The sequence below is a fragment of the Narcine bancroftii genome, chromosome 4 (genome assembly GCF_036971445.1).
Source record: "Narcine bancroftii isolate sNarBan1 chromosome 4, sNarBan1.hap1, whole genome shotgun sequence".
In the NCBI taxonomy this organism is placed as follows: domain Eukaryota; kingdom Metazoa; phylum Chordata; class Chondrichthyes; order Torpediniformes; family Narcinidae; genus Narcine; species Narcine bancroftii.
In genome coordinates this window covers 119,855,749-119,874,367 of record NC_091472.1, presented here as the reverse complement: position 1 = coordinate 119,874,367, position 18,619 = coordinate 119,855,749, and the positions used below count along the sequence as shown (strand labels likewise).

At 43.1% G+C, this 18,619-nt stretch overlaps 1 long non-coding RNA gene across 1 annotated transcript in view; it reads left to right on the top strand.

The window, feature by feature from the left end:
- The window catches only part of LOC138759937 (uncharacterized), a 30,326-nt gene extending 12,766 nt beyond the window's left edge, over nt 1–17,560 (top strand). Inside the window, exons 3-4 of the long non-coding RNA XR_011355250.1 lie at nt 8,300–8,521; nt 17,152–17,560. This is a non-coding gene — a long non-coding RNA (uncharacterized lncRNA). The remainder of the gene's footprint in view (nt 1–8,299; nt 8,522–17,151) is intronic.
- The last annotated feature ends 1,059 nt before the right edge of the window (nt 17,561–18,619 follow it).

Genomic DNA, 18,619 nt, shown 5'->3' with positions numbered 1-18,619 from the left:
AGAGCCAAAGGTTTAAATCACCACCAGTTCAAGTCCTTTCTGGAGGAGTTAGGGTCAGAATACGGAGACATGCCCTATCACACAGAGGTGCGATGGGTTAGCCGAGGAAATGTACTGAAGAGATGCTTTGAGCTGCGTGAAGAAATATGTCTGTTTATGGAGAGCAAAGGCAAAGACACAACAGAGCTCAGCGATAAAAAGTTTCAATGTGAGCTGGCATTCCTGTGTGACACCATGAGCCATCTCGATGCGCTAAACCTGCAGCTTCAGGGACGAGGGCACGTCATTACAGACATGTACAGTGCAGTGAGGGCTTTTAGAACCAAGTTGTGCTTGTGGGAGACTCAGATGCTGCAGGGAAACATGGCTCATTTTCTGTGCTGCCAAATTATGAAAGAACAGATCTCACCTGCTGTGTTGCCCAGTGCAGAGTTTGCTGAAAAACTAAATGTACCTCGTGCGGAGTTTTCACGACAATTTGCTGACTTTGAAGCCCAGAAATGAAGATTTGAACTACTCAGCAATCCGTTTGCGGTTGAGTGACAAGCACTCCAACCAACCTCCAAATGGAGCTGATTGAGCTCCAGTGTAATGACACGCTCAAGTCAAAGTATGTCTCTGTCGGTGCTGCGCAGTTCCCACAGTTCCTTCCCGACACACTGCCCCAACTCCGTGCACAAGCTGCTCAAATGCTGTCAATGTTCGCCAGCACGTATCTCTGCGAACAACTCTTATCTTTGATGAAGATAAACAAAACACCACACAGGAGTCATCTTACTGACGAGCATCTTCATTCAGTCCTGAGGATTTCCTCAGCTCAGAGTCTGACCCCAGAGTTTGATGATCTGATGTACTTATTGCCTTTATAAATATAATTAAATTCACTATTTTAGTTTTTTTTCCAAATACCACAAGGCCAGGCTTTATTCCAGAGACCTGACAGCCATGGCTTGTCCCTGACAGTTTGTCCTCCAACATCACAAACATTTCTATGACTGATTCCACCTGCATTGAATTCGCCCATCGTTATAAACATAACATAACAATTACAGCACGGAAACAGGCCATTAGGCCCTTCTAGTCCACACCGAACCAAACACCCCTTTCTAGTCCCACCTCCCTGCACAATGCCCATAACCCTCCATCTTCTTCTCATCCATATACCTGTCCAACCTTTTCTTAAATAATACAATTGACTCCGCCGCCACTATTTCTCCCGGAAGATCATTCCACACAGCTACCACTCTCTGAGTAAAGAAGTTCCCCCTCATGTTATCTCTAAACCTCTGCCCCTTAATTCTTAACTCATGTCCTCTTGTTTTAAACTTTCCTCCTCTTAACGGAAATAGTCTATCCACATCCATTTTGTCTATCCCTTTCATAATCTTAAATACTTCTATCAAATCCCCTCTCAACCTTCTACGCTCCAAAGAATAAAGACCCAATCTGTCCAATCTCTCCCCATACTCCAGATGCTTAAACCCAGGCAACATTCTGGTAAACTTTCTCTGCACTCTCTCCACTCTGTTTATATCCTTCCTATAATTAGGCGACCAGAACTGCACACAGAACTCCAAATTAGGCCGCACCAACGTCTTATACAATCTCAACATCACCTCCCAACTCCTATATTCCATGCAATGATTGATAAAGGCCAGCATACTAAAAGCCTTCTTCACCACCCTATTCACGTGAGTTTCTACCTTCAGGGAACGATGTACCGTTACTCCTAAATCTTTCTGCTCTTCTGTATTCCTCAATGCTCTCCCATTTACCACATATGTCCTATTCTGATTCTTCTTACCAAAATGAAGCACCTCACACTTATCAGCATTAAATTCCATCTGCCATTTTTCAGCCCACTTTTCTAAGCAGCCCAAATCCCTCTGCAATCCTTGAAAACCTTCTTCATTATCCACTATTCCACCTATCTTAGTATCGTCTGCATATTTACTAATCCAATTCACCACCCCATCATCTAGATCATTAATGTATATAACGAACAACAATGGGCCCAATACAGATCCTTGAGGCACACCACTGGTCACCGGCCTCCAACCTGACAGACAATTATCCACTACCACTCTCTGGCCTCTCCCTTTCAGCCAATGTTCAATCCATTTGACTATCTCAAAATTTATACCTAAAGACTGCACTTTCCTAACTAACCTTCCATGTGGTACCTTATCGAAGGCCTTACTGAAGTCCATATAGACAACATCCACTGCGCTACCCTCATCCACATTCCTAGTCACCTCTTCAAAAAATTCAATCAGATTGGTCAAACATGACCTTCCTCCCACAAATCCATGTTGAGTGCTCCTGATCAGACCCTGTCTATCCAGATGTTTATAAGTACTATCTCTAAGAATTTTCTCCATTAATTTACCTACCACAGACGTCAAACTTACAGGCCGATAGTTGCCAGGCTTCCTCCTTGAACCCTTTTTAAATAACGGAACCACATGCGCAATGCGCCAATCCTCCGGCACTATCCCCATATCTAATTACATTTGAAAAATTACCGCCAGAGCCTCTGCTATTTCCTCCTTCACTTCTCTCAATGTCCTGGGGAAGATCCCGTCTGGTCCCGGAGACTTATCCACCTTTATATTCTTCAAAAGCCTTAAAACTACACCTTTTGTAATCTCTATATTCCCCATATTTACCCAATTTGCTTTTTTTATCCCACATCTCCCAATATCCTTCTCCTTAGTGAATACCGAAGACAAGAAACTGTTCAATATTTCCCCCATTTCTCTAGGTTCCACACACAGTTTTCCACTCTGATTTTCTAAGGGACCAATTTTGTCTCTAGCTTGAATGAAGATCTACCGGGACCAATGCCTGAAGAGGGCGCACAAAATCAGTGAACTGGTGTGGACTCAAAAGGCCAACATGGCCTGTTTCCGCTCCATAAATGGTTATATGGTTATGGTTATATGGTTATGAACTTGCATCTAAGAGATGCCAAGTATCTGGTTTAGACCCAGGTGCATCAGAGTAAATCACAGTGTAGCAAGCTAAGCTTGGATTAATATTTTCTTTGGTTAACTTTGGACTGTTCATAGTTGAAAGATTGCATTTTCATTGAAGCAAGTTGTTATTTTTTGACTTGTTGGCTTGTGAAAAAAAAAACATTTAAAAGGAGCTTAAAGGCTGTAGAAAAATATTATTTATTGAATATTTTATTTCTCATTTGTTAATGCTTCTTCTGGAAAGAGTTTAACCAAAACTATTATTAAACATTTATTTTAATAAGAAAAACTTTAACATTACCTATGTTGAAAGAAGAGAAAACATGCAGATGTTGTTGAAAATTTTCAATAAATATTTAGTTTGGCCCACGACTTAGTCCAAGTTTTTACTTTTGGCCCTCTGTGAATTTGAGTTTGACACCCCTGGTTTAGAGGAAGGCAACATATAAAATTCTGACACAGTTAGGATATTGCTATCCTTATCAGAGTTGAAAACATAGTCTTTTCACTGTAAGGAAAAGTGGTTTGCTTCATAACACTTCTGAGACTTACTGTAGATGGATTCCTTCTCTGCTTCACTGCATAAAGCAATGTGACATTGTTCCCTGAAGCTAAAGCTTTTCCAAAACTCTCTTCCGCTGCTCCAGGCCTCAGCTCCTTCCCCCGCTGTTCCAGCCCCCAGCTCCTTCCCCTACTGTTCCAGACTCAGCTCCTTCTCTGCCACTCCTGGTCCCAGCTCCTTCTCACCCCTCCACCCACCCTGCCAGCTCGCTCCCTCTCCTGGCCCTCTCCTCGGCCCTCAGTGCCAAGCTCCCATCTACATTCTTTCCAGCTCTCTTGCATGGACCTTTATGTCTCAGGCCAATTTACTTTCTGCTGATATATTTCATTAGTCACAGACTCATGCCCTTCAAGTACTCAATTCTAACCAGCAAGTGAACAGGGCATGAAAAATGGGCTTCCACAAGTTACAGCTGTCTTAATGTATTTACCCCTTAGCCCCTGTAGAACAACACAGAGAGAAGGATGGAAAGTGATCTAAGTATTATTATAGCACAGGAAGAGACTGTTAATTTGATGCTGACTCATCAACCCTATTCCTTCCCCAACCCAGCAAATTATTTCTTTTCCAGGTATCTTCCCAATTATGAAAAGGACTCAGGAAGTGCTGGAACTACTCAGCAAAATATTTTATTTACAATCTTATTATTAGGAGTAGGTTCAAGGGATCAAGTGACTTGAAGTGACGGCTTGTTGTACATTAGGTAAAGCAGCATCTGTGGAGAGAGGAAAACAGGTTTACTATTTCAGGACAATGAGCTTTAGCAAGTGGGGATTTTTTTAGAAAAGCGAGTTTTCAATTGGAGAAAGGAGATGGTGGAGAGCGCAGAGAATGTCTGTGATGGGACGGAGAGCAGGAGAAAGTAGATGGCACATGTTGGCGTTGACAATCAGAACCGCTGCTTACATGCATTTATGGTGATAGGGGGGTGGGGGAGCAAAAGGTTACAAAGAATGGGCTGAGCATGTTTTTTACAGAGTGGTAGTGGTTGCCTGGAATAGACTAATGGTGGAAGCAGATGCAATAGTAGCAATTAAGAGGCTTTTAGAGAGATGGCTGAATATACAGGGAATGGGAGGATATGCTTGTGCCCAGAGAAGAGATTTAGTTTAAGTTTGTATGTTGTTCAGTCGGTCATCATGGGTCGAAGGGCCTATTCCTGTGCCAAACTGTGCTGAGAGTGGGTGAAGAAAACTGGTTAATGACAGCCAATCTGTCTGAAGGAGGTGAAAGTAGAAGGAGAACAGAGGAGGGAGAAGCAGAGCAAAACCACGCCAAAAAAGCAGGGGCTGAAATGGGACTACATGGGGAGGAAGGGGAGAGCAAAATAGAGCTGGATCAAAAGTAGCCAGCTAGTCCTGGAGAAATTAATGGTGTGTTAACATTACTTCTGCTTCTCCCTCCTGGGATGCTTGTCTGACCTGATGAGTGTTTCCAAGACTTGTTGGCTTTTCTCCAAAAAGTCAAATAGGGAATTCAGAAGAAACATCTTCTCTCAGGGAGTGGGAACAGTGGGATTAAACCAAGTGGTGTGGATTCAGGAGAGGTAGGAAAAGAATATTAAGAAGGAAAGGGAAGGGTTGAGGTGGAGCATAAATCCTTGATCATTTTCAGTAATGTTGCCATATCCAGCAGGCAATGTTCAGAGTGGAACTGAGGGCCTTATGATTTTGTACCTTTTAATTTATCAAGGAAATAAATTTGAGTCTCAAGTGGGAGGTAGTTATGCTTGAGGGAAGCTGAGTTAACAGTTTTCCTTAAATCAAACAAACTTGTTTCATGCAACAAGATTCATCATACATAGGTACATCCCAATCTGAATCATGGGTAAGTCTTAAACTGATGTAATTGGTCTCCAAGCTTAAAAATAGAGGAGTGTCTGTGGTGGAAATAATTGGTGGGCTCATGCACAGTCACACTTCCAGTACCTTATAAACACGGCTTGGGTGTATGTTTTATTTCTTTCTACCTCGTTCCCTCACAGTTTGATGCTGTAACTCACTCCTGGAGTCCTGAAAGATTTTAAAGCATCTGCACAACAATTTCCAGTGCTAAATGCCAATTGGTTGACCCACCAACCACCTCTTTAAGAAAACTGCCAGCCTTATGAGTTAGTGTCTCTCCTCTTCTGAAGAGTTTCCTATCTCAGAAGCTCTGAATGCCATTAAGAGGCAAGCAAACTTGTATGCCAGATATCAGAAGGAGAGGGGGTTTGAACATTCAGACAGCTGTGCTTGGAGGGTTAAGGAAATCATGGCATTGTAAGCTTGTTGTCGTTGTCACACTCTTCGTCAAGAGCAGTACCGGCCACCACTGATGACGTAAGTTTTTTTTGAAATTTTTATTTAAATATTTCACATATGCATTAAAAATTTACATAAATTGTCTTATTCAAAATAATAATAGACAATAGACAATAGGAGCTGGAGTAGGCCCTTCGGCCCGTCGAGCCAGCACCGCCATTTTACAGATCATGGCTGATCACTACCATCAGTACCCCTTTCCAGCCTTATCCCCATAACCCTTAACTCCTTTGCCCACTAGAGTCTTATCTAACTCTCTTTTGAACATAATCAGCGAATCTGCCTCTACCACCCTCTGTGGCAGAGCATTCCACAGATTCACACTTCTCTGGGTAAAAAAATGTTTTCTCATCTCCGTCCTAAAGGGCCTGCCCTGTATTCTTAAACTATGCCCTCTAGTCCTCGTCTCCCCCATCATTGGGAACAAGTAATCCGACTTCACCCTGTCTATCCCCCTGATAATTTTGTATACCTCAATCATGTCTCCCCTCATCCTTCTAAACTCCATCGGATACAAGTCCAGTTTTTCTAGGCTTTCAGCATATGTCAACCCCGCCATCCCTGGAACTAACCTTGTAAATCTGCGCTGCACACCCCCTATAGCTACTTTGTTCTTCCTCAAAATTGGAGACCAGAACTGGACGCAATACTCCAAGTGGGGTCTCACCAGGGGCCTGTACAACTGCAGAAGGGCGTCTCTGTTCCTATACTCCAATCCCCTCTTTATGAAAGCCAATATGCCATTTGCCTTCTTCACAGCTTTCTGAACCTGCATGCTAGTCTTCAGTGACTGGTGAACATTGTGATTTAAACAACCCCCACACTCCCCCCAAATAATAATTCAGTCCCAAAGAAAAGAAAGAAGGAAGAAAACATCTGGATATTATTAAAACAAAGATTTAATAAAAACTATCACCAAAACATATCTTAATTTTAAGGAGTCAGAAGATTTAGGTTGGGCGATTACAACCTAATCGCTGCAATTTGAAGATATGGTTGCCAAATCTTTTGAAAAGTTTCAAATTTATTCCGTAAATTATATGCAATCTTTTCAAGCGACTTGTCAGCCACAATCGAGCCTGCAGCTGACGTGGACATTTACCCCCTCCATAAATCTTCGTCCGCGAAGCCAAGCCAAAGATACAACTATGTATTTCAATATCCCATTTATCCATCCCTAAATAAACATCGAACTTCCATGTTACTGCTATGCATTTCCTTGCTACTGCTAGTGAAATCTTTATGAATTCTTTTTGATATTTATTTAATTTCAATTTCAATTCAGTATCAAATATATTTCCAAGTAGAAAATATTTGGATCCTGAGGAAATTTAACTTTTGTGACTCGCTCTAAAAATGAACCCAGTTCTATCCAAAAGGGTCTTAACTTTGAACATATCCAGGTAGAGTGTACCTATTTCTTGATTACATCTAAAACATTTGTCTGAAAATTTTGGATTTAATCCATTTAATTTCTGATGAATAAAATATAATTGATGTAAAAAATTATATTGTATGAATATTTATATTTAAATCTTTCTCCCATCTTTGTCTTGACTTATGAACTCCTTGTTTATACATTTCTTTTTGCAAAGTTGTATACATAATTGAAATAAACTCTTTAATAAATGTTTCTGTAATTAAGTTTTCTAAATGACTATGTTCAGGTAATTCCAAATCTGGTCCTGATTTATCCCTTAAGTATGCTTTTAATTGATAATAAGAAAATATTGTACTATTTTGTATTCAGTATTTATTTTTCAATTGTTCAAATGTCATCAAAGTTGTACCCTGAAAACAATCTTTTATTCTCTTCATTCCTTTGTTGAACCAAATATTTTAAAAAGTGATTACTTATCGTAAAAGGAATGCTGGTTTTGAGTCAATATCATTCTTGGTATCTGATAATTTCTCATTCCCATTTCCAAATGTATTTTGCTCCATATTTTTAAAAAAATGTTTTAACAAAGGCATATCTACCTCTGTCGCTGAAGGCGTAAGTGATGCAATGTGCGAGGGTAATATCATGCATGTGCAGGTGTGTTAAGCATCAGTTTATGGTTGATGAATCACAAATGCAAGAAGAGCAGAGTGAGAGTGTCAGGATCACCCGTGTGGCAGTGAGCCAATGAGAAGTACAGAGGAGTTTAGTTGGGTGGTGTTTGGGGAGTTGAGAATGCAACATTATATCTAGAGTTAAAAAAAAGAAAGTTGACTTCATGATGTGCTGAGAGAAGCGAGTAAGTGTATTCTTTATTTGTTTGTAAGCTGTGATAAATCATTGCCATTACAAGTGGCGACCCCATGAGTTCACAGTTCTTTCTAATTTAAAATGGATAATGTTGACGATAAACCCTTACAGGGAGCAGTCGGGGAGGTCAAACTAAAGATTCATTTTTTATTAATAATGCACCAGCATGGTTTATGATCCCTGAAGTGTGTTTCTCTGCCCTCAGTATATTAAGTCAGAAGACGGAATATGGTTTACTTGTGGAGCGGCTTCCAGAGCAGATTGCTTATGAAGTGGAAGCTGTCATAATGGATCTGGATAGCTGAGGCAATAGTCAACCATCACAGATATTGAGGAGGTGGTGCAGGTTAGCTGGAACAAATCCTGTTGAAGGTGATTTTTGGAAACAGTTCTTCAATGTTTACCTCATCATGTTCAAGAGCATTTGGTGAGTGTCTTTCGAATGTCTACCCTCGATCAGTTAGCAGATCATGCCAACCTCATTATGTCCATGACCTCTGCAGGATAGAAGGACTGGCTTCTTCCCTTGGAAGAACTGGTACTGGAACAATTGTTTACGGCATCTTGTGAAACGCCAGTGCTTTATCAATCGAAGGTAACTGAGTTGGAGCAGCAAATGCTAATTAAACTCGACCTATTAATTATGTAGGTCCAGATTTTGGGCACGCAACGGAATTCCTTCCGACATTATGGTTGGAATTGTGGTGGTTGAGGATGTGGTAGAGGCGACAGATTAACATATTTGTTGGAAGCATCGGAGATTTGGTGCTGCTGCCTGGTCCTGTCAGACACCTTGCGACTTTTACAAATGACAGGCAAGAAATGACCAGCCCTGGCAGTAGAGGAAACTGCTGCCCATGGCCACATCAGCCACCACCTTTTCCTCAAAGACCAACTCTCGGGTGTTCAACTTCTTGTTGATTCTAGTGGAGAGATTTCAGTGGTCCCTCCAACCACAGAGGATCGCAGACACCCTAATATGTCGTGTGTTCTTTCAGCCGCGAATGAATCTCATATTCAAACATATGGCCAGAGGTCACTCATGTTGGATTTTGGTCTCAAGAAACCTTTTTGGTGGGTTTTCACGGTTGCAAAAGTGGTAAATTCCATTTTGGGAGCATTTTTCTTGTCACATTTTTCTTTGTTGGTGGATTTGAAAAATTGCTGCATCAACCTGGCTCCTGCCCTTTCCAAGCCTTGCTCAAGTACTTCTCTCACCTAGTGACCCCATCGTATTATTAGACAGATGTTAAACATATAGTAACCCACCACATAGAGACTTGAGTTCCTCCAGTGGTAAATTACCGCTGGACTGGCTTAAAATCGCGAAATCAGAATTCCACCATAGGTGAGAGTTGGGCATAGTCCACAGATCTGACAGCTGCTGGTCTTCACCGTCACATATGATTCCAAAAAAATATCATGGGGGTTGGTGGTCTTATGGTGATTATCGTGCCCTATCATGCCTGACCAATACAATATCTCCGATTTACAAGTCCTTTCAGCAAACCTCCATGGCAAGCATGTATTTGTGAATATAGATCTAATTCATGCTTACTATCAGATTCCAGTTGACCCTTCTGATGTCGCAAAGACGGCGGTAATTACTCCTTTCGGCACGTCTCCAGACACACAAAATCCAAACTGGGGGATTTTGTTGTTCCAGATTCCATTTCCAGCACATGCACCTGGACTTGGTAGGCTCGTTTCCACCACCTCAGGGATATACCTATCTGGTTGTGTCTGAAGACCAAGCTACCAGGTGGCAGGAGGCCATTCCTATCACTGACACCTCTGCAAAGACAGTCACTAGAGCTTTCATGAATCATTGAATTCTGTCTTTCAGTATTCCGGTCACAACAACAGTGGATTGAGGGTCTTAATTCAAGTCAGCATTGGTTCAAGCTCTCTCTGACCTTATGGGCATTACCCATATTCACACTTTGGTTTACCATCTGCAGGCCAACAGCCTCATTGAGCATTTCCATTGACAATTGAAGGCAGCAGGTGGTGATGCATCTGTCGTGGTCGCGTACTTACCTTCGTCGGGAGCGCTGCTGGTCCCACTGATGACGTACGTGATGTGGCGCATGGGGTAATAACGTGCATGCATGGGTGTGTTAAGCGTCAGTATAAGGGTGATGAATCTCAGAAGCAGGAGGAAGAGAGTGAGAGTGTAAGGAGCACCCATGTGGCAGTGAGGCAATGAGAAGGTCAGAGGAGTTTAGCTAGGTGGTGTTTGGGGAGTTGAAGAATGTTGTGTCTAGTGAATAAAAGAAAGTCGACTTCATGCTGTGCTGAAAGAAACGAGTGAGTGTATTCTTTATTTGTTTGTAAGTTGTGGTAAATCTCTGTTGTTGCACCGTAATCCTGCAAGGGTGAAGGAAAGTTCCAGCCCCCAGCTGTCAGTGACGTCTCTTTAATTTGTTTTTGATGACAACTGGGTTTGATGCTGAAATTAGGCACTATATGGAGTTTGTATGTTCTCCCTGGACCACGTGAGTTTCTTCTGGGTGATCCACTTTTTCCTCCCTCATCCCAATGATGTGCTGGTTGGTGAATTATCCACCATAAATTTCCCCCATTTTAAGTGGCAACAGGACATTGGAGGGAGTTGGTGGGCATGTGAGGGAGGTTACTTGGAAATAAGCGAGGTAAATAAGTGAGACCAAAGGACTCAATGGGCCAAGTGGTCTTTGATATCAAAGATCATTTTAGGGCACGTCCCACAGCACTGCTTTCAACAAAATGTAACACAGGGTTCACATCCAGGCAGACCAGATAAGAAGAGTAAATGTTCTTCCGCGAAAGATAAATGAGGTTTTGTGTTAATTCAGCCATTTCAAGGTCATTGTCAGCTCTCCTTTCTGGATTAATTTGCTGCGGTGGAATTGGACATGCAGCTGGAGTGACAGTCCAGCTGACCAATCACCCTGCTGCCATACTCTGGAGCAACTTGGAAGTCCCTGTTAAGATAATTGAGTGAAGCCACAGGAATTGCGTGCTCTTCCATGAACAGGAGCACAGTGGCATACTGTTGCCTTCAAGGAGAGGAGAGAAAACTGCTGCAAGCAACAGGAAATTTGTGGGATTGGAAACAGAACTATGTGATCCAAGTTCCGGGCCCTCAAAGCGAACACAGCATGTGTTATTGCAAGCAGTAGTTCACTGCCAGACTAGGGTTATAATTTCTGGAGTAGATGTGGAAGAAGAAAAGCACCCTCATTAATTATCTGGAATCATTCCTTAATCTTTTGGACAACTTTATCACCTGATCGTATGTTTCCATAGCAACGTTGATACTATTATTTAGACAGCTTCACTCTTTACTTTTCAAAGTTAGGATGTAAAGGCAATTGTCTTGTATGACCTTTATAGTAGTGATAAGCGTTGACATAGAGCAGAGGTTGCGGGTGAGAGAAAGCAGGCAGCAAAGCACAGGCAACATTATCCGTGGTTAATGTGAGCCCAAAGTTAGCCAGGGTCAGGTTGATGAGTGGTTTGGCTCGTGAACTAGACCTCCCCGCTCACAGGTTATTCTACTTCCTCAGGAGTTTATGGAGGTTCAGTATGCCATCAGAAACCTTGGCAAAGTTCTGCAGATGTGTAATGGGGTGTGCTGACCAGCTGCATTGGGAACCAATATCTTTGAGCAGAAAGCCCTGGAAAAGGTAGTGGACACAGCCCAGTCAATCACAGGCAAAACTTTCCCCACCATCGAGTACATGTTCTGGAAATGCTTTCATTAGAGAACAGCAGCAATCCTCATCTACACCACCCAGGACATACTCTGTTCTTCCTGCTGCCGTCAGGAAAGAGGTATAGGTGCCACAAGATTTGCACCACCAGGTTTAGGAACAGTTGCTACCCCTCCACCATCAGACTCGTGAATGACAGACTCATTCAGAGACTCATTTAAGGATTCTTTGTACATTATTTATTACTGAATATTTTTTTCTGTATTTACAGTCAGTTTATTTACAGTTTACAGTTATCCATGATGCTGAAACAAGCCATGAAAGACTTCAACAATGAAGACGCTGTTTACATCCGGTACTGCACGGATGGCAGTCTCTTCAATCTGAGGCGCCTGCAAGCTCACACCAAGACACAAGAGCAACTTGTCTGTGAACTACTCTTTACAGACAATGCCGCTATAGTTGCCCATTCAGAGCCAGCTCTTCAGCGCTTGATGTCCTGTTTTGCGGAAACTGCCAAAATGTTTGGCCTGGAAGTCAGCCTGAAGAAAACTGAGGTCCTCCATCAGCCAGCTCCCCACCATGACTACCAGCACCCCCACATCTCCATTGGGCACACAAACTCAAAACGGTCAACCAGTTTACCTATCTCAGCTGCACCATTTCATCGGATGCAAAGATCGACAACGAGATAGACAACAGACTCACCAAGGCAAATAGCGCCTTTGGAAGACTACACAAAAGAGTCTGGAAAAACAACCAACTGCAAAACTTCACAAAGATTAGTGTATACAGAGCCATTGTCATACCCACACTCCTGTTCAGCTCCGAATCATGGGTCCTCTACCGGCATTACCTACGGCTCCTAGAATGCTTCCACCAGCGTTGTCTCCGCTCCATCCTCAACATTCATTGGAGTGACTTCATCACCAACATCGAAGTACTCGAGATGGCAGAGGCCGACAGCATCGAATCCACGCTGCTGAAGATCAAACTGCGCTGGGTAGGTCACGTCCCCAGAATGGAGGACCATCGCCTTTGCAAGATTGTGTTATATGGCGAGCTCTCCACTGGCCACCGTGACAGAGGTGCACCAAAGAAGAGGTACAAGGACTGCCTAAAGAAATCTCTTGGTGCCTGCCACATTGACCACCACCAGTGGGCTGATATCGCCTCAAATCGCGCATCTTGGTGCCTCACAGTTCGGCGGTCAGCAACCTCCTTTGAAGAAGACCACAGAGCCCACCTCACTGACAAAAGACAAAGGAGGAAAAACCCAACACCCAGCCCCAACCCACCAATTTTCCCTTGCAACCGCTGCAACCGTGTCTGCCTGTCCCGCATTGGACTTGTCAGCCACAAACGAGCCTGCAGTTGACGTGGACATTACCCCTCCATTCATCTTCGTCCGCGAAGCCAAGCCAAAGACAGTTACCCAATAAAAAGAAATTCTGCCTGGCCTGCAGAAAAAAGAATCTCAGGGTTGTATGTGATATTATGTATGTATTCCGGCAATAAATTTGAACTTTGAAAGTCAAACCCAGAGCAGTGGGGCAGCTGTGGCCTCAACCAGCAGGAGAGACAAAGGGATGGAGTTTTTCTTTGGTTGCTAGCCTTCGATTATCCAGTTCAGGCAGAAGGCTACATTCTGGGAGAACTGCCAGTGGCCAATCCCCTGAACCCATCTATAACAAATGGCCAGTGATAAATTGGAACCCTTCCCATAATGACTAAACAGCTTCAAGGTCTAGGAAAGAGACAGGGAGGACAGAGTGGGGACCAGCTTTGGTGTGAAAGAATGAATGGAAGGATAGGTTCACTGAAGGAGGAGAGAAAGAGAAAGGGACATAAAAATACAATGGACCCTGGGTGTGAGAAGCCCTCATCTGATTAGACAGATGACACAGATAGTGAAAAGGTGAGAGCTCAGCATCTTCTTCCACCACCTAACTTACTGAAGTGAGCTTCAAGACCAATCACAGTACAGTTGTTGCCACTTCCTGAAATCCGCAGTGTTGCGGGTGGGAGAAATTTTAGGGAGGGGGCATGTTGTTGTTTCCTTGGAATTAGCAAGACAATTATTTAGAACCCTAAGTGCACCTTTCTCTCACGTCAAATGAATGACATGACCACTGCTGAACACACTGTTAACTCACCAGCTGATTATGCTCAGTCTATTAAAAATACTGATTTGTAGTCGCATGAGAAGTTCCAGAGAATCGGTTGCCAACCATCTTGAGGGTGTGTGACATAAAGTTTTTAAAAAGGTCTCACACGTCTGCAAAGTAAACAGTTTTGTTTGAAATTCCTTTCAACTGCAAACTTGTTACTCTCTCCTCTCGAATTCCCCTCTGCCACATTAGTGGCTACAGTTGGTGAGCCTAACAGGCGCAAATGGTCCAGCAATGGACAGCGCAGTAGTATCCCTAAAACTGCCTGCATCTGGACATAACAACCCAAAGTCTGGTTTGAACAGGAGCTGAGGCAATTCCAAATATTAACCTTAGGAATCTGTATCTGCCAAATGGACTATTGAATGTGCACAGTTATGAACTTGCTTCATCTAATTTCAACTGCCAAAATCCTGATGATACATCTAACTTGCTGAAAAAGTTTGCGTTTGCAAACTGAAACATGATTTCTTCATGCGACGGAAACTTAAAGTATTCTCTCCTTATTGCTCTGTTTAGATCTCTTGGATCCAGGAAAATTCTAAGCTTCCCATTGTCCACAACGACGAGTGAAGTCACCCACTCCGTTGGTTTGTCTATCTTCTGAATCACGTTCAGGCTTTCCATTCTGTCCAACTCTGCCTTTAGTTGCTTTAGAAATGTAAATGGAACTTTTCTGCATGGATATATTATCGGTGGCACACATTTATCCACTCTGATCGTGTGTTCTCCTGAAAGGCAGCCTAGACCCTGAAGTAGGTCATTGTACTCTTTCATGAGTTTATCATAGATTGTCTCTCCTTCACTTTCCAAAACAAGGACACTTTTTACAATGGTCATTTTCTCACAGGCTGTTAAACGTAGTAGGTCTGTACATCCTTTGGTACAGGTACACGATCATTTATCCGGAACCCTTGGGGGACAGTGTGTTCCGAATTTCGGATTTTTCCGGATTTAGGAAAGCCCACCCAAATTGTGCTGCCGTATCCACCCCCACCCCCTTCCAGCCACCTCCCCCAAGCACCAGCTCCTTGGCTGCCTGCCCCAAGCGCCGGTTCCCAGCCTCCCCCCCAAGTGCCAGCCACCTCCCCCAAGTGCCGGACCACCGGTTGCCTCCCACAAGCACTGGCCCCCCAGCCGCCTCCACAAGCACCCACCCCCCCCAGTTGCCTCCCCCAAGTGCTGGTCCCTCAGCCGCCTCCCCCAAGCGCCGGCCCCCCGGCCACCTCCCCCAAGCACCAGACCCCCAGCCACCTCCCCCAAGCACCAGCCACCTGGCCGTCTCTCTCCCCACTTATTGGATTTTGGAGCTTTCTGGATTTTAGATGTCTGGATAAAGGATTGTGTACCTATACCATGATGAATGCTAGCATGTACTCTTTGTCCTTGTGTTTCACTTTGATCACGCATTCTCCTTGCGCTGGTATATTGGTACCTGAATATCCTGTCACCTTCACCTTTGTTCCATACATCTTTGGCTGGGTCTAATCTTAAAATCAATCTCTGATATTATATTAATTTGTGCTCCAGTATCCAATTTAACTGAAATGGATATATCATTCACTTTTAACATCCAGTCTCTGTTTTCTTTCTTGTTTTCAGTCACAACGTCTACATAAAATTCCTCCATCTCCCTTTCATCTACTGCATGAACCTTGCTTCGTTGCACTTGGTTCCTACAGCAATGGGCATAATGGTTATTTTTGTTGCACATATTACATGTTTTACCATATGCTGCACACTTCCTTGGTAGGTGTTGTGTACCACATCGACGACATGGCTTTCGATAGTCCCTTTCATTTTTGTTCACTGCCCACACCTCTCTTTCTACTTTGGCTCACTTTTTCTTAAATGGCTTATGTCTGTTCTTGCTCACTGCATCCATGTTGCAGCTAGTTTCACTGAACAGCTCTTTTGCCTGTGCTTTACAGTTTCTGTAGCCCTACAGAGTGCTATGGCTTTTTCCAGGTCTAGATTTTGGTCTCTTAGCAGTCATTCCTTTAGACTATTATCTGGAATACCACACACAAGTCTGTCTTTTATCAGCGAGTTGGTCAGTCCACTTAATTCACACATTTTGCTTCTGTCTCTCAATTCAGTCACATACTATGTAATACTTTCTTCCGTTTTTTATACACATGTGAAAAATTAGTGCCTCTCAAACATCACATTACGTTTAGGCATGCCTCAAACTGTTCCATTATTTTTTCCCAATTTAATTTTGTCTCCTTCAGCAGCAAATGTAAAGTTATTATACACGTCCAGGGCTTCATCACCCACAACTAACACTTTCACTTTATCACTTTTCTCATCAGCTCCAAATGCCACTAAATACAATCCAAAACATTGTTTGAATCTGTTCCAATTTTCAGTCACATTACCTGTCAACTGAAGTTTCGCTGGTGGATGTAATCCTTCCATTTTTCACTTTGTTACTTTTTCTTCACTGATCACTTGCTGACTTTAGATTTTTCCTTTTAAAGTATTTCCTTTTAATTTTCTTCATCCCACTTCTGAAACCATGTTTCATCTTGTGTGAGTTCTTAGACAACACATGGATGAAGGAAAAGGTTCTTTACTTAAAAGTTGATGTAAGAAGCCCATGAGGCATGGCATGAGGCTGCATGCCTCCATTACAGATCACTCTTACAGCAGTCTCTCCATCTGCGTGAGCCTCCTGCTGGCAGCCAAGTATAATGAAACAGGATCTATGATCCTTAAGACCTTGCTAGTGGCCTTGCAAACATGATCACTATCATTACAATGTCATCACTCCTCAGTTTTCCACTGCTACTGCAAAACATGGTGTAATCCACCATATTTTGACCCAAGGGCTGCCTGTCTACCCCAGAGCCTGTCCACTGCCACCTGAAAGGTTATGCCTTGCCAAACAGGAGTTCACTAAAATGGAGGAGTTAGGCATTATACGCAGGTCAGATACCCCATGGGCATCACCATTACATATGGTTCCCAAAGCCATTGGAGGCTGGAGATACTGTGGTGATTACAGATGCCTAACAACAGCAGACCGCTATCCTGAGCCCCACATACAAGATTATACAGCAAATCTTTATGGGGCCAGAATTTTCTCAAAAATATATTTGTTGCAAGTTTAAATACCTGTTAACCCAGAAGACGTGCCTAAGTCAGTAATTGTAATGCCGTTTGGCTTATTTGAATTTTTGCAGATGCTCTTTGGACTGAAAAACATTCTACAAACTCTTCAGCGCCTGATGGATGCAGTGGGGCATGGCATGGATTTCATTTTTATCTACTTAAATGGCATTCTCGTAGCCAGTCACACCCACGAACAACATTCAAAACACCTGCGTTTAATCTTTTGCCACTTCCAAGAGTTCGGGCTCACATTTAATCCAGAAAAGTGCCAGTTTGGACAGTTGACCATTGAATTCCTGGGACACAGAATCGCATGCAAGGGCATAGTTCTGCTGTCCACTAAAGTGGAGGCCATCACGAGATTCCCGAAGCCATCAATGCTCAAGGGACTTCAAGAGTTCAATGGTAAATTTTCATTCCTGCTGCAGCACATGTCACGAAGCTCATTTTGACCTGATGTCTCAGAATAAAAAATAACATTGCTGGTTGAAGACAACTGCAAATGCTTTTCAGGAGACTAAAGATGCACAACCATGTTGAGTCAACCGCAGATGATCATCCCAACCACCTTATCATCCCAACCACCTCATCGATAGGCCACATCAGACAATTTTTCTCAAGCAAAATATTTCAGTAACAATTGGATCTAGAACAGTGATTCTCAACCTTCCCTTCCCACTCACATACCAGCTTAAGCAATCCCTTACTGATCACAGAGCATCGATGGCCGAGGGATTATTTAAAGTGGTATATGAGTGGAAAGAAAAAGGTTGAGAACACTGTGTTAAACTGTCCATTGCACATCTGGACAATGAAGTTCAGAACAGATCATCTACTCAGTTCCTTAAACCCACCCCATTTATCATTTGGCTCATCTGACTGCAATGTCCACTTGAAATACCCACCTACCCAAGTCAAAGAAACAAGTCCCTTCGTCCTGCTCTTCAACCCCTTCCCTTCCTTCACCTATCAGAGAGCTATCTTTCTTAATTCTCTGCTCTCTCCACCTATCACCTCTTTCTCTTCTACCCTCCCTCCTGTATACACCTATGACCTCTTACTTATTAACCTGTGCTCCTCCCCTTTCCCCTTCCTCCTCACTCCCCTCACTTTTATATTCACTATGAAGATAGGGGAAGAAAAGTTCAAGAATGGGGCGGGGGGAAGTAAGTATAGGAGAGGTAAAGAAAATTTGAAAAATCATTGTTGATGCTGTTAGGTTTAAGGCTGACCAGGAGGAATATGAAGCGTTGTTCCTAAGTTTACATTTGGTCTCATCCTGTTGATGCTTGAGACCGAGGACAGACAGGTCACTGTACGAATGAGAGTTGAAATGGATGGTTGCAGGAAGTTCAAGTTTAGAGAGCATCACCCAATCTGCATTTGGTCTCACTGATGTAGAGGAGGTCACACTGGCAATGCCAAATGCAGTGGATCAGATCAAATGATGAGCAGGTAAAGCTCTGCCTCAACTGGAAAGTTTGTTTGTAGCCCTGAATGGGAGGTAAGGGGGGGAGATGTGGGGGAAAATTGGTGATC